The 17810-nt window shown below is 38.8% G+C and overlaps 1 long non-coding RNA gene across 1 annotated transcript; it reads left to right on the top strand.

The window, feature by feature from the left end:
* The first annotated feature begins 3998 nt into the window (after window positions 1-3998).
* On the top strand, window positions 3999-11837 carry LOC130429424 (uncharacterized). Its single transcript, XR_008907602.1, has 3 exons — window positions 3999-4595; window positions 6888-8819; window positions 11150-11837. It is a non-coding gene; the product is annotated as an uncharacterized LOC130429424 (long non-coding RNA).
* The last annotated feature ends 5973 nt before the right edge of the window (window positions 11838-17810 follow it).

Below are 17810 nucleotides of genomic sequence, written 5' to 3' on the forward strand. Positions count from 1 at the left end.
TCTGAATGTCAGTCTATATGTCTGTCTATCTGATGGCCTGTCTATCTGTCTGTCTGTCTGTTTTTCTGTCTATCTTTCGGTCTATCTATCTGATGGTCGGTCGGTCTGTCTGTCTATCTATCTATCTGAATGTCTGTCTATCTGATGGTCTGTCTATCTGTCTTTCTATCTGTCTGTCTCTATGTCTGTTTTTCTGTCTATCTATCTGTCTATCTATCTGATGGCCTGTCTATCTGTCTGTCTGTCTGTTTTTCTGACTATCTGATGGTATGTCTATCTGTCTTTCTATCTGTCTGTCTGTCTGTTTTTCTGTCTGTCTATCTATCTGATGGCCTGTCTATCTGTCTGTCTATCTGTCTGCCTGTCTTTTATTCTGTCTATCTGTCTGTCTATCTATCTTATGACCTGTCTATCTGTCTGTCTGTCTGTTTTTCTGTCTATTTGATGGCCTGTCTGTCTATCTGATTGTCTGTCTATCTGATGACCTGTCTATCTGTCTCCCTGTCTGTTTTTCTGTCTATCTGTCTGTCTATCTATCTGATGGGCTGTCTATCTATCTGATGGTCTGTCTGTCTGTCTTTCTGTCTATCTGATGACCTGTCTATCTGTCTGCCTGTCTATTTTTCTTTCTATCTGTTTTGTGCCTGTCTGTCTATCTGTTTATCTTTCTTCTGGTTGGTTGGTCTGCTTCTGTTTATTTATCTGGCACTGTCTTTCTATATATCCGTTTATCTACGTGTTCGCCTCTCTGTCTGTATATCCATCCATCTGTCTGATGGGCTGTCAATCTGTCCCATTTCATTTGTCTGTTTGTCTAGCTGTCCAGCAAAAACAAAAATGGATTCAAGAAAATAAGACAACATGAAAATCTCTCTCTCTTCAGCATTGCTCTGATACGTGATGTGAATGTGGCTCTTCATCTTTGATGCCGGTGGAAGTTGTTTTGAAGTCAGCGGATGAAACAGGGCCGTCGTGTTGAGAGCGGGTTCTACGTGACCCCGGGTGACCCCGTCGCCGCAGCAGACCCGTTTGATGTGAGTGTGGACCCCCCTAATTACAGCCACCAGACATGCGCCACCTTAGACAAATTCTGCCAGGCAAACGGAGAAGCATGTGACAGTATCCCTCTGACCCCTCTCTCCCTGCATCTCTCTCTCTCTCTCTCTCTCTCCATTGATATTCCAACAGTGTTTCTTTACGTCTAGAAAAGGGCAGTGGGATCCTGCCAGATTTACAATTACAGATATTAAAATGCTTTGATATTACATATCAGGCCAATGAAATATTAAAGCACAGTTTAGTTGGCCAAGTGACATTACTCAGAATGTCGACGTGATGGCTGATCATTTTATTTTGGACATGGACTATGATCTACTCAAAAGTAATATTATAGGTGTTAATGTACCGTATTTGATATGATCACTGTACCACACATATACATTCATGTGAGTGATTTATGTCTGTTTGGCTGAAAGACATCTTGACTGAAGTGTGTGTGTGTGTGTGTGTGTGAGATAAATCGTCCTGTGATGTTTAATGAAAACAGTGTGCTGAGTTACTGGCATCTTAATGAAGTGCATCTTTGTCCAGTCAAAGGCGACAGACAAATCGCTTCTCTCCTCCGAAAAGTCCTAAACGCTCCATTAGTCCAGAAGTGGATGAGGGATCTTTTACTCTGAGCTTGCCTCTATTTATCAGCGTCTGCAGCCTCACCACACATACGAACACACACACGGAAGGGTCTTAATAGCTTTAGAGTAAATAATGTTTTAGCTAACTGCTAATTTCTTCTCTCGAATCCTCCTTCTTTCCAATCAAACACACCTGTCTGTCCATCCTCCTATGTAAAAATGTATTTGCTGTTTCAACTTAGTTGCCCAGTTACACTGCTGCCTTAAAAATATGTTCATTTAACATAAAAAAGTTATTACCTGAATTTGATGCTAAATTGTTATGTAATATGTTAATAAGTTGAATTAACTTAAAATGTTGAGGCAGCCGGGTAACTTAGTTTTTTTAAGTAACCAACCCATGGTTGGGTCCAAAAGGAATAAAATAACCTAAATTAACCCAGAAATATAAAAAAAACCCTAACAAAGCAGCATTTTTAGAGGGTATTGGTGATAAAAAATAATTAGCAATTTTGACAAACAAAGACTCATTTAGTTTCCCAGACAAGTTAAACTTAAATGTTAGTGGCGTCTTGATTGAAAACAATTCGTTCTAACATGTCTTAAAATACATCAGTCTCAAGAAGCACTCCAGGTATATTGTTTTGTAAAGTATGTTTTTTAACACAATTTAAATATCCAAATTTAGCCAAAGCCTAGTCCTGATTATGCTAATCCATGTCCGGAAATAGTCTTATTCATTCTATAAATATTTCAATGTGTAAAAAAAGCGCACGGTTTTATTTTTTACAGTCATTTTCAGCCCAGTGTTGGTCGAAGAGGGACAAGGCCAACCCATTGGCTTGTACATTAACTTATGCTGGGTTGTTTTACCCATTGTTGGGTCAAACATCAACATTTTCTGGATAAATTTAACCCAACAGAGTTGGGTTTGTCTCTTTTTGACCCAACGCTGGGTTGAAAATTACTGTAAAAAATAAAACGTGATCACTAGTCTTTCGATTTTATTAGGCAATATTACAAGAATATTATTCAATGTATTATACTATTAAATATTTTATAAATTATATTTACAGAATGATTAGGATTGTTTATTATATCAATATTAATATTATTATTTATTGGTTGTTTATTGAATCAAACAAATCCCTAGAGGTTCTGTTTCAGGCGATGACCTCAAAATAAGAGAAAGTTGAGAAAAAGACAAACTTTGCGACGTCAACATTGGTTTAATTGAGTTTTTTCAGTCTAATGCAGAGAAGAGATTAGCTGGAATTGTTCTTGCATACACAGGATTAACTTTCAACTGAGACACAGAAAGCAAATGAAAGAAGAATGACCCATGATGCATCAGGACAGCTTTTAAATGACTCCATGAGTCAGTGAATACGGGGCCTTAACCATAACAAATGAATGGACAGACAGATCGATACACTTTTTTTTTTGATATTTTCATAATTCATAACTATTTTATGAGATAAGTAAGATCGTACTCATATATTTTAAGAGCTCTTTTCCAAAACGCATTAAACGCCAAATTTAATAAATTTGTTTGTTGTGTACTAAACCTATTCACTGCTCCATCAATGTATCATGCCAAATCGCTATATTTCCTTGTTTAAAATGTACTGCAAGATACAGTTTCTTTACAAAACGCTATTAAGTGCCGAACCTGTTTTTAGCCTAAATGCGATAAGTCCTCTCGACCAATCAGAATTCGCTCGTTAGTGTATTATTTTTAAATAATTTGTCGTATGTGGTAGAAAATATTGAAACACGAAATTGAAAATATTTATTTTATTTTACTATTTAGTCTGTTGCTATTTATTTTATTTGGCTGTTATTTATTTCATGCATTTGCATTTATTTGATTTAATTTTAATGTATAGTATGAGTCCCTGATGTCATATGTTGCATGTTCTTATGATTGTTTCTTTTTAAAAAGAAATAAACCAACATTTTTTAGAAAAAAAATGATGTATTTGTAGCGATTTAAAAAAAATTAAAATAAAATCGACAATTTTTTTTGAATCATTTAACAATCATTGTTTAACATGTTCAGACTGAGCCAACAGACCATTTTAACAGGATAAATTGAATATTAACAAAATGTATGTTTCTAGGTAAAAAATTGAATTTTCATGACACTATTAAAATGGATTTATATCGTTTTGGAAAAGAGCTCGTCATTTGTAAAGTCTGATTTTGTGCCAGCGATGGTAAGGATAATAGCCAGGACACGTTTTTCAACTTGCATATCATTTTTTTTGTATGATTCAGATCATAATTACATATAATAAATAAAGAATTAAACATTTCTGTCAGGCTTCGCACGTGCTTCAGTTTGTTCTCCAGACGGGGCTCTGAGGTCTCTGTCTGCTTGACACGAAGATTACGGCGTAATCATAACCAATCACACACGCGGTTATTACGGAGGAAACCTTCGACTTTGACACGATTTCTTCGGCGGTTATTTCTCACAGGAATGTAATTAGAGTAAAGCGAGGACGCGCGGCTTCCCGCCTGTAATTATCCATGCATGCGCGTGTTTGTCTTTGCCAGCATGAAGAGGGAGATTTCATTTGAATAAAATTGAATTTAATCACCATGTCGCGCGGGCGAGAGCAGGGGAAATATTTGCAGCCCTCGGGGTCAACATTACACGAAAAAGAAATTAAAACAAGTAAACATATTTCTCCTGTAAGGTGCCGCGGAGCTGGAGGGGGTGGCGAGAAATTGTATTAGGTGCTGTTCGAACAAATCTTTCACTCTGTACGGGGAATATTGGCTCTCGCCTTTCTTTGACATCTGCCGCCTCGCGTTTTCTACGCGTTTTTCCCTTCAAATTAACTTAAAGGTGTGGACGGCTGCGTTGATTGGAACCGGTGCGTTTCGGTTGTGTCGTGCACGCGCTTTGAGGACAGCTTCGGACGGTGAATATAATCCCTGAGGGGATAAAACTTGGTAAGGATTTTCTTAAAATTAAAAGGATAGTTCATCCAAAATTTTAATTCTGTCATCATCTATTCACGTGGTTGGAAACCGGTCTCTTTTGTGGAACACGCAAGAAGATATTTTGAGAAATGTCTCTGTGGTTTTATGTCATACAATGGAAGTCAATGGGGGTCAATGTTGTTTGGTTATCAGTGGTCTTCAGAATATCTTCTTTTGTGTTCTGCAGAAGAAAGAAACTCATTCAGGTGTTTTCAGTTTTTGGTTATTTGTTCATTTATAAGAAAAGCAGCACAACCTCTTTCCTTTGTTTAATCTCATTTCAACCCTTTACTTTGTAAGGTGGCTCGTAAATTCCTCACTGCCTGCAGTCAGCAGACGGCACATGGACTGTTTAAGGTCTCACCGCCCTTATAAATGGACTTGCTGGACAGATAATTAACACCAACCACGATGCTCAGACATAATTCTCCATTTAGCAATAATATGATAAGGATTATGTGTGAATCCTTGGCTTCTTTAGAGATGTAGCGTTACTGGAGATCAGTTGGATCGTGTTAGCAGCGCAAAGGTCAGGGGTTTGATTTTGAAGGGAACATACAGTAGATAGTAGTAAAACTTAATTTACATTTTACATCACTTTGGATAAAAGGAATACAATAATGGACTAGTGTGACATAACGTAACGTTGTCAGACAGATACTATTGGTCACCATTCAGGTTTTGCAAATATTTATCCAATGAAATTGATGACAAAGAGCAAGTCGACTTTGACTTTGTTTTTCCCTATTTCTTTCAATTTAAAATATGTCGATGAACAATTAAGAATAAACCAATCCAATTCAAGAATCAATCCAATCCATTTTTGCTTATGTTATACAAATCAATTAACCCAACAAAAATAAATATACAAATATGATAAAAAATCAAGTATCAACCCATGGAGCTAATGCAGATCGTACGAAAACGCAAAGATGGGATGATACGAATTAATACGAATTATCCAACATTTGCTGTTTAGATGTTTGACAAAATGGTAATTTTATGAATTCCCTAATTTGTATGTATTTGTATGATGTGACAAAAAAAGTATTATTAAAACCAATAGAGGGTATCTACGTGTCGTCACTTTCCCACGTGAACATGCCGCAACGCGCCCGCTTGAGTGGTAAACACTTGGCAAAATGAATGGTTACAATATCAAGAAATGAAATTCCGTGCAACATTTGGGTGTCCAAGAACCCCTGGTTCCCTAATTGTATGGATCACCATCAAATCCAGCATGGCGTCTGAAATCGCCTACATCCATACTATACAGTAAGCGAGTATGAGGCACAAGTAGTACGTCCGACACCTCTTTATGCAGAAAAAAGTAGTTGAAAAATACTGGATGGTCTACTGCATCCGGAAAGATTTGTGAGTAAGCATTAGATGGACACTTCTCTATCCCATGATGCAATGGGAGCTAACGGTCACATTTCCAAATAAAAAAAGGGAAAACTTCAAAGCGGGTGTCCGTTTTTTAAACGTAAGTACAGATGAATTAATTCCTCGTGAATAAATTATGTTTTAACATCAAGTTGATGTTAATACGTCATAGATCAAAGAGCATTCGGGGTCACATAACCACAAAACATGGTGGATGTAGTACGGCCACTTTGCATAAAAGTGCTAAACAAATAAATGTAAAAGGAACAATTTGTAAGCCGTAAAATAGGTACGAACTGTTACATGAGCTTGAATCCAATCACAACCAAATAAGTGTTTTCAGGATCTGGATTCTTCTTCCAACAGGCAGAAATGTGAACAGCTTGCAGAGAAAGAGCGTTCGAGTCGTGCCAGAGAATGTCCGGGGTCAGTCGGCTGAAGGGCGCGTGTTGTCGGTCCCTCTGGCTGTGCTGTCCACAGCAGGCATATGTTCCCGGCCTCCGCCCGGCTCCTGTCTCAATGTGATAGGGGTCGCGGGCGATGCTGCATTTTAATCCTCTAAATGGAAAGTTTGGAAATTCTATTACCTTCCATCTGTCGACCCCCTGCTTACGGGGGGCTGGAGGAGCTCTGCTCCAACGCTTGATGGGGTTTGTTCTGCTGTAAAAACAAAAAGACATTGCACGTCACTGCGCTGTGTTCCCCGCACGAGAGGGCAGCCAAGTTCTCCATTAACTCCACAACGTGTCTTTAAAAGATTTAATGATTCAGAAAGGCACACGTTTACATCTAAGCCTGAGATTTTCAGAGTCATTTTGTTTGAGAATAAAAAGCATCACTTCAAGTAAGAATCAAATATGTTATTTTTTTGCACAGGTACGTCTGTAAGACGTCTACTAAAGAGCTGGAGATCTGGACAACATCTGCAGTGTAAAAACATCTGCTAAACATCTTAAAAAGAGCAGTTTTACATCCATTCTGAATCAGAAACATCTAACAGACGTCTTCTTGGTTTCTACATGACATCTGACAGCAGACGTCTCAGAGAAGTATTGCAGATGAGAAAACTATGTATTGCAGATGTCTTGCAGATATAAATAGACGTTGTTCGGTTGTATGTGTGCTATCAGGATCATTTTTCCTCGACAGGAATGAGATTAAATAGAAATGTTTGCTCAAAAACATCTTGTGTGTCTCTCCTGAGACAGATGCTGCAATATATTCTTCCGAATTGTTAGGTTTCACGTCAACCACCTCAAGCGATTACGAATGAAGAACTTCACCTGTTGGAATATACTGTAATTTTTTATCATTAATTGACCGTTACACTCACACATCTCAGAGCTCAAATGTCAACAGGCAAAATAGGGGACGGCTAACTCACGCAATAAATTGCCTCTCACACGTGTTCCTGCATATGACAAATTGATTTGTGGAAAGCGAGTGAGAGAGTAAGTGCAAACACACAGACGATTGTAATTGAAGTCGCCGCAGCCGGAGGGCAAAGCCTGCGTTTCCGTCCCCAATTTGTTCAGATTGCAGTCGTGTTTCTATTTCAATCAATAAAAACGAAGCTAAATTATATTCCATCTGCGAAGATTATTATTCAATATCGTATTTGAGATGTTTGCTTACTAATACACTATTTGCTCTCAGTCAACCGACTACACGTGGCTGCTACGCCAATAAAGAATCTGTAATCTGCAGTTACGAAAATCCATTTATATTGCGACATTGGGCAACAAGAAATTGTTTTTTGTTTCATGATGGGACATTTTTCATGGATTTCCGGACGGTTGCAAGTGCCATAAATCTGTCAATTAAAATAAATACGTCTTGCAGACATCAAATAGACATCTCCAAGATGTATGTGTGCTATCAGGGAAGCATATGTATCGCTGTTATTCACATAAAGCACCGAAATACAGTACATGTGCTATTATCTTTGGTGTTTTATATGTTTAAATACAACATGTTCTTGTGAGGAAAGTGATGTCAGGGCAGACTCTCAGAAGCGATGTTTACTGATGCTGTGAAACACTATAAAAAGAAAGCTATTCATGAGGATAATGTCCAAATTACAAGTTCCTCCAGCCCTTGGCTTCTAGCCCTCCTTTATACTGTCGACCATTTACCTCCGTTCCCTGTTCTCAAAAGCTCAGGTGATGATAACATTGGTTAGGCACATTATCTCTCCTAATTGCTAGGTTGACATAAAACATAACGGATGGCTCGCGGTTGCCTCCGCTCCGGCCCCGAAGTGCGCTAGGCTTCCTCACCCAGAAAGGAAGCGGCAGTCCTTTTTAAGAACTGCTGATGGCCTTATTTTTCTTTTTTCCCCACACCAGGGATAAGGTTATCTGAGCAATTCGTCATGGAGTTTGCAGATAATTAGCTTTTTAAAGTTTCCCCCAAGTCAGGACTGTCCTTGCAAGGGCGAATCTGTCTCTGGAAAAATGATTCAGCTGCAAACACAAGTTTTGAGCTCGAATCCTGGGAAGTCGGGAAAAGACCCATGATGCCGTACATATAAATCAAATTATGTTGTATTAAAAACAGATATGTAGTTATATGAAATATAGGCAGTTAAGGAAATATTTAAGGGTAACAATATTTGTATTCATTTTAACAAAATAAGAAGGATTTCAGATGAAGAGGTAAACACATTTATGTTGGAAATCAATGTCTTATTATTTGGAATTATTTCTCTTGTTTTCCAAGATAAGGTGATCAGTAAAAGCACTAGGACTGACTTCCTGCCACACCTCTCCTCTGGCACAGGAAGCCACGCCCAACCAGCAGACACAGGTCAGCCATCTTGGATTTTCTCTTGCTTGCGTTTTAGTGTTTCATTAATGTACAATTTGATTTGTTAATGAAGTTTACCGAATGTTACTTTGTTGGGAAATAACTTGTTGGAGTAGCTAGCGAAAGTGAGCTGCATTAGCAAGTTCATGTTGTTGTTTTGTTCACGTTAAGCTGTTGTTGCTATCGGGCTGTCTGGTTGTTTTATGTTTTGGAGATGTTTTTCATGCTGAATAAGTGTGCTACTCTGATTTGTTTTATAATAATAATGCTCAAATATATTCTATGCTAACTCTGTTGTGCTAACTGCACATGCGGGGAAGTAAAATATAACGGGTTCAAATGGCTTCAAGTAAGAACTTTGACTAGAATGATGACATTATTTTTACAAATACTGTATAACGTTAAAACTGTTTAAATATTTTAAAACTGTTTTTTATTTTAAAAGTAATAAAAATAATTGTGCCTTATTGGCAAAGTGTTTAGCAAAAGATTATTTATTAAAAACAAAACTTTTTTAGCAATCGGTTGACTTTGGAGGGCGATATGCCATTTGGAACGCACTGAAGAGGTCACCTCATCTTTCCACATGACGTAATCCGTGTCTCCCATAAGAACCTTGGACTCTTTATCGTGGTGTAAATACGAAAGTGTTGAGCTCCTGCCGTCAGGCCGGCCGTTGTTTCATTGACTGGCTCATTTCCCGCTACGGTGAGAGCTCAACTGTGCGAGCGTGTGAATAACTGAATGACGTGTAACCTGGCTGTCTGCGGGTGTCGTTTGACCCGTGACTGTGGGGACACCGATACCGCTGCTCTCGCTACAACAATGAGTCACGGTGTGGACCACGCTAGCACACAGCAGTGATGGATATCACTCCAGGAACATTGCTCATCCTCTAGTTTATTTATAATGCCGCCCCACTTAATGGATTTATCCCTGAGCGGGGATGTCATGGTCTGAACGATGCTAACAATCTTGACCTGAGCTAAATCTACTTTATTGCATAATTTATTTTATTATTACACAAAACCATGATATGTATCTGGGTCCTTCTGTGTCAACTCAACTGGAAGTCCCTGGCTAAAAATTGTGATTTCTATCATATTTGTTCCTGGTGAAAGAAGTTCATGAATGCATAAGTAAGATGAAATATTTAATGTCTTGGATGAATTATTGAGTGATCCACTATTCGGTAATGCTCATCAGAGATTTGGAGCCAAATTACAAAGGGTTAAATGACTTCAGAATGACTACAACATCATTGATGTGTTTTTACACAGAGATTGGTATATCTGTTAGTCGAATCTGTTGACTTTAGCAGTCTTTGTTGCATTACATGCCATTGGTGACAGTTAACAAAAGCATTTTTTTCAATGTTTGTGTGCCTGTAACTCAAAATATTCTAAAGATATCTCCATACTCCTTCAAATTCTGATTCTTAACAAACTTTTCTACTACCACCTATAATTTTACATTCCTATATGATTCAATCCCAGACATACAAGGATGTAAATATGGTTGCAAATTGATCGATTATACATGTTTATAACGTTCAGAAGGTTTCCCCTCTACAAAATAGTGGATTATTCATTGAAATTAACCCATGACAATTATTATTTTATTTTTTATAACGTTATTCTTCAGAAAAAATATGAACAAAACAAAAGTGATTTGACTCGACCAATACTACACAAAAATGTAAAAGAAGTACCTTGACGTTACCATTGGTCTTTGGTTCGGTGGTTAATTTCAAAGCATGTATTGTACATATTTTTTCAGTTTGTAAGCATTGTCTAGTATGTAGATGCTGTCTAAACAGGATCTCTTCATGTGTGTTCTGATTTAAACGTTGGCCCTTTGTCTCTCAAGATACTCAGATCACACGTTCACAACCAACTCATGTAAATTCGCAATTTGACTGGGTTGGACCCTTGGGTGTGAACTTCACCCTCAGGTTCACGTTGACTGCTTCAAAAGCGATGAGCTGCTAGCATTTCATCATACTTGACCCTGTCAGTGCTTTTAAGACGTTTTTCAATTCAGTGTTTTCTGTCTGCATCAACTATATAGTCTTATAGACGATATCTTTTAAAAAAATACTTTGTATTCTGAATTGTTGAGCATTCAGCGTTGATGAATTGAATCCCAAAGAAGCTCTTCAATTTTAGGTGGACAAGCAACTCCCTAGCAACCAACGTGCTAAAACACTTAGAATACCCTAGCAACTGCATAGCAACCGTTAACCGCATCATCTCGACAAAGTAAATTAATGCTATTTAGTATACAAAAGTCAACTTTCACATTCTGTTTGAGTTCTCTCTGTTTTGCAGAGGATTGCACAAACTGTTGCCACATTCTGAAAACCAACTACAAATAATGACAGAGCAGCAGATTAAATTCACAATTTCCCTCCGTGATCTGAAACAAGCACTCAGCAGATCGAGAAGCAAACATACATACGGAGGAAAATTGTCTCATCGGAAAGAAATTCCTGATCTCCGCCCGGAAGCTGACAGATACACGGCAGGCTGGAAATGAGTAGCATGTACGGGATGATGGCGGTCTCCTGCGCTGCGCCCGTGAAGGGGCTATTGATTTCTTCGTCATTCGGATGCTTCTCACAAGGCTTTTCTGCACAGTCAGACCGACATAAGAGCCACAAAGAAACAATTAAACTTTCCTGTGCTGGATGGCAGCGGACGAGGCAATTGTGAAAGAAAGTCATATGAGACGAGTTTAAAATTGGTGTTTGGGTATGGGAGTACAAATTGAGTCTATATTTTCGACCAATCTATTGTCACGAAGGTGGTCGCTGTCCAACGATTTATGACGTACCATCACATACTTGCCTGCCACGACTGAAGGTGACTGGATGGGAAAAGGAATGTAATGTAGCATTCATGTATCCAAATGTTTTTTTAACTTCAAGTTTTTGCCTAATTTTAGTTCTTTGTTATATTCTGGAAATTTTACAGTGCATTATATATTTGTTGAATGTAAATACAGACTGGAAATAGACATGGTGAACTGTTTCTCTATTCTTTGAAAACAAGATCTGCTGCCCAGATTTACGTTTTCCAGGTTAACGTGTCCATTATTTATTCACAACACTCCCGTTCATAATGGCACCATATGTTCCGTCCTCTTTATGTTTCATTCTCTTGAAAGCTGCCCGTGATAGACAGAACATCCGTTTTCTTGTGACCTAAACATATTTGGGATGCTTGTAACCTTTGTAGGATACAATAGAGAATGCATGTAAAATACTAGACACAATGTTCAGCCAACACAATCATGCACAGTTTCAGTGTAATATTTAAATGTTGTGTACCTGAAAACGACAATCTCCAAATGTTCAGCTGGAGATGTGAGGAAAACACAAGCCGATTCTGAGACTTCATTTTTAAGACGTCAACACCTTCGTTACTGTGTTTTTTTATTTAAAAGTTGCTGTGTTGTTTGAAGCTTGCTTGACCGGAATAATCTTGTCCGTTGTGACGAAGACACTAGCTCAATGTGAGATTGTCGTTTTGTGTTTTTCCGACACGGCGGCCGAGTGCTGTAAAGGTTTTTTTCATGAGTTGGCAAGGATTTCTTAAGTTCTCATTTGTGAAAAGCAAAAATTGTGTGGTTTCAAACCCCCCACACACACGCACAAAAAAAAACCGAGTAAAAATGCATGAAATGTCAAAGAAATGTCAAACAGCCCCTGGCCTGGCACATTTCACCCACCTGACAGAACATATAGAATGCTGGAATTGAAAGCAAGAGTTTTTGATCTTTGAATCGGTGTTCGATGTGCACCAGACATAAATGCTTAAGTTTTGTGGACAAAAGAAGCTTTTAGCGGCCGGCTGGTAGTGGGTTTTATTAAAAATGAAAAGGTTTCTGTCTGGAGTGAAAGAGTTTCTTTTTTGCATCTTTGGTTCTGACACATGGTCTGTGCAAGCGTGTGAAATCATTGTTGCCTTGTCAGATCCTGCATTTATAGTTGTAAAATTCACTCTAGTCACTCTAGTGTTATATCTCAGTCTATGTGAGCACATATTAAGAATTAGGCATCCAGTTCATCTGATTTGTATGTTTGTTAAGTCTTTGTCAGTTTGTTGTTACAGCAAAGAAAAAAAGATGCTGCAGTTGCTCTTGTAGTTCCTGTGTGACCTGTAGGGGTCAGTCATGATTCAGTTACGTTGTCCGTTGGGTCAGGTTCTGCATTACATTTCCACTGTGAGCTGCCGCGTCATTTCTTCTCTCTCCGGCTAATCATACACTTGAAATATAGTTGACATCATCATCGGTCATCGTGATATACTCACCTTAAATGTGTGTATAGATGCAGGTGACCAGTGGAGATGCCTCAGTCTCTGTGTGTGCACTTTCTATGTTCTTGTGTGTGTATTTGTGCCTTTTCTGTTTGTGTCAGTGCTTCTCTCTGTGTTTGTGTGTGTGTGTGCGCTTCATTTTTGATTTTGTGCATTCTCTATCTGTGTGTACGTGTACTTTCTCTGTGTGTGTCGGTGCTTCATCTGTGTGTGAGTGTGTTTGTATGCCCTCTCTCTCTCTCTCTCTCTCTCTCTCTCTCGCTCTCTCTCAAGATTCATGAGTCAAAGAAGCTTTATTGGCATGATAAAAAAATGGCGTGCCCTAAACCCACCCTATCGTGAATACCGCTTCCAGGCAGGATTCAGGGCTGAGTGTATCCCATCATGCATCACGTTCTGGATATATCTTGAGACTTTTTGCCGGGGTCTCTCTAGATGTTGCTATTAAGGTTATATCTTTATTTATTCTGTGTTTGGCTAACATGTGTTTTTCTTTTGTTTTTGTTTCTTATGTACAGCTGCTTTGATACAAGACGAATAAATGTGACTTGACAATGTAATTAGATATCACATATAGTTTCGTAGTAAAACGAGGTGTTACACATTTTATTGGTGAAAAGTCCAGAGTTATGTATTTTGTAAAACTGCTATTGATCACATAATTATCAACACCACATTAATAAACGTTATATGTTTGCACTTGCTAAGTGTGTCCCATCAGGTCAGAAAATACTACATGCTCAAAGGGGTGTACATGTCCACGAGAACACTTGGGCCAAAAACAGGAAATACGTCATGAAAGTAGTCAAGTGGTCAAGTGCAAAGACTGCAGGTGGGGGTATTTGTACACAGCCTCTCTCTCTCCCTTTGTACTTTCTGTGTGTTTGTGTGTACGTGTGCATGAGCACTTTGTGTGTGTGCGCTTTTTGGTTATATATTTCTTTGTTTGTATTTGTGTACTCTGTGTGTGTGTTTGTGTGCGCTTTCTCACTCTCATGTCTGTTTACATCAATGAGACATGGAGTTTGTTTACATTAGAAAAATTTAATTAGTATATACATGAAACGTCTTTCATCATATTTTTATTTATTTAAAGTGGCAGTGCAACGACGTTTCATGCATTCTGACATCTTTACAATCTTAAACGTGCTGTCTTCTCATGTTTAACACAGTCAACTTGTCAAAAATTGAGTAGGGTGTATTTTTCGGCCGATTTCGTAAAGTTTTTTCGAACATATAAAACTGTTTCGTAACAAATTTTTCTTAGTCCCTTATTGGACAATTCTCCCGGAAAAGCACGCGGCACGGCCAGAGCAGTGGAAGGAGAGCAGGAGAAGGAGCATGCGAAGATGTCACTTTCACTTGTGTGCAGGAGAGAGAGAGCATTCGGTCGCTAAGATCAGGTGTTTGTTTGTTCACTGCATTTGGGTGATGAATGTTATATAAACTGTGAATATAACGCCAGATTTGGAGATCGTTTGAAACTGATATATGGAGCCGTCCCAGCGCTAAAAGGTTCCAGACATGAATCGCATGCGGTGAGTGAAACTGATGTCCGTGTTTTGTTGACAATGGGTGCACACGTGCTTTAGTTCAGCCTACCCCTCACCCCCGCACGTGCCGTATGATTTCGGAAAAAATCGTACAGATGTATCTATCTTTTATAAATGTGATCAAACTAAAAACTCTTCGAAGATACAAAGTATGCAATACTACTCTATAGGTACTCAAGATTAATATGAGATTGGAAGAAACTGCGTGTGTTACGGCCGCTTTAATTAATACGAACAGCAAACCGACAGTTAAACAAAACTGAGTTGGGGGTGAAAAGGAAGACTTTTCATTTTAGTTTGCGAACATTTTCTGAAGAAACCGAATTCTGTTTGCTAATGCACAACTCGCCACCACAATGCAATGGTATTCTAGGATGTTGTCATGGTGTCGCTTAGTTAAGTGTTTAGGTTAGCCGCTTGTCCTTTTTGAATGTTGCTGGGTGGATGTTTATTAGCCTCTGTTTTAATGCGCTCTGGCATTGATGATTTTCATTCGACAGGTTGACAGCAGCCGCTTGATGTTTCGCAGTTTACATCTATCTACATTCACACCTTTTTCTTATGACTGTATCTGGCTCGGACTGTTCGGCTAATTGGCGTCCCCCGCGAAACATCCTGCTGTGTGTCATACAAGTGCGAGAACATCTGCGGTGTATAATTTTCTCTGCCTTATCAGGTGGAGAAAAGTCCTTCTCAAGTACCATATAAATAACATAAATAGTAATGTATTTTGCACATTTGACTCTTTATTAATACCACAGTATGTGGCGAAGAGAGTGTGCTCTTCTTTATAGTACTGAACGTGTCAGCCGTTACGAAGATCCATGAACAGGATTATAGTGATGGATTGACTGCCACCTGTTCACCGGGCCGTCCCGGGACCCCGGGTGCCATTTTCTGACCGTGTTTCAGCATTTTTCACGGCTCAGGACCTGCAGAAGATAAATACACCGCCTTTTGTGTCGTGCTAGCAATGTTGACCTAAAGATGTCCGGGACATCCTTAAAATACAGCTGACCTGATGTGATAAGAGCCACAGGGAAAAGACTTCACGATTTGGTCAAAAACTTGTACATGAAGTGCGTAATCCTTTTTCATTGAGAGCTGCATGAACGCTGTGTCCTGACTTTAGCTCAAGGAAACTGATCTGAGAGCAGCTCAATCGGACGGCGTTTGCCCGTAGCAAATCCAGAGCCACTCTGTCAACTTTTATTTGCTGAACGTGCTGAATTTCCACTCTGTTGAAGCACTCGGCCGTCCTTGTTCTGCACAGATTGTGGGAGTCTCTCCGGCATTATGAGTAAAGGAAATAAGACGCAGGCGTTTCTGCGAATCCGTCAGGCGTACGTTTGATTAGCACGACGCAGGAAGCCATTAGACAAACAGAGTGTTGGGGTGGGCACCTTCACTCCTTTAAAGAACAGATTCTCACAACTCTGATAACAAGAATAAAAACAGCGAGCAGTCCTGACGGAGTGTCTTCATGCCCTGAGGCTTTCAGTCAGGTTTACTTGTATAGCTGCTTTTTTCGTGGAAAACAACGTTGAAGTGTTACGTGTTATTTGTCAATCAGATGGAAATGGAATCTAACCAATTGCAATATATAAAAAAAAGACTGCAAAATAAAACTAATGGAACTAATAAAACGTTAATATATGTTTTTTTTTTGCAAATAAATATAGTTAAAAAAATAATAATTGGCAAACACAAATGAAATAATGCTACCAAGTAATAGATCAAAAGTCATTACACAAAAAAGCATTGCTATAAATATTGACTCAAGAACTTTTGATCCCAACAGATGTGCGGCATTTATTTTGCTTTGCTGTACTCTTTGTATTCTGTAAATATTAAGCTTCATTTATAGCAATCATTGATTTTGACATTATATATTTATTTCTTTGCTTATTACCAAAACTGTGCAAAAATATGTTCTGTTGTTTTCATTTCAAAAAATGTTTGCACGTGGCCCTAAAAACAAAAATTGGCAGAGCTTAAATCATTTGGTCTAAGAAGATTTTGGGGAGAAATGTTTGCGATTATATATACTGTACAAAAAAATATGTACATTAATAGTCATCATATATTTGTTAATATATGAAAAATGATAATGGATTGATTTGTTGAGTGTTTCACATATACCAGATAAGCCGCTCTGAAACAGTCAAACAATGGCCATTTATTGCGTTTGTTCTAGCCGCCTGTCCAGAAAAACCTCCACTTATTTCTTCCTGTTCTCCATGGCACTTATAAAAGACTGCCGTGCTAAACCAAACCTCTCGCTTTCTCACTTCCTGGTTAGTTTGTGTCTGTGTCCTTTATCTCGTTAGATATAGATGCTGATACAGTTGCCATGGTGACATCCTTCACGTGTAGATCAGACTTTAGATGGGTGTTACCCATGCATCCATGGGTGTGTGTGCAAGTTTAATAAAGAGAAAAGATGTTGATTACATGAGGTCCAAGATGTTTCATCTCTAGATCACGGTGACGCTGTCGAAACAGACTTTTCAGGCACGTTGAGACATGCGGAGATGTGCAGCTGTCTGGAGGCTGAAAATGAGTGCTAGCCACCCCGCAGGTCTCCGGCGTGTTCGCTCAAAGCCTTCCAATCTCTTTATTTCACCTCACAAACTCTGTTTCACCATCTGTAATTCTGTCTTTCAGTGACGTGGGCCAAGTTGTTCCAGGAATGATGCTTGTTTGTGTTTTGTGGCGTTAATAATGAATCCTTTTTTTATGATTTTGTGGAACACAAGAATATTTTGAGAAATGGTTTTGTGATCATACAATGGAAGTCAATGTGGGATGATGTCGAACGTTCTTCAAAATATCTTCTTTTGTGTTCTGGAGAAGAAAGAAAGTCTTACAGATTTGGAATGACATGAGGTTGAATAAATAACGAACAAATTATTTTGTTGAACTATCCATTTTATGTCACAGTGTTAAAGCAGTAAACCCACTGTCATTTTACATGGGGTGTCACTGGTTCTGTACACGGGCACCCCGACAGGACGACAGATCTCGCACATTGTTTTGCATCACCCGCTGGTACTCTTTGGTGGGACACCCCGTAGCGTTTCTGACCCTTCTGCGAGTGCAGAATTCAGGTCCTC

Source organism: Triplophysa dalaica, chromosome 10 (assembly GCF_015846415.1).
Source record: "Triplophysa dalaica isolate WHDGS20190420 chromosome 10, ASM1584641v1, whole genome shotgun sequence".
NCBI lineage: Eukaryota > Metazoa > Chordata > Actinopteri > Cypriniformes > Nemacheilidae > Triplophysa > Triplophysa dalaica.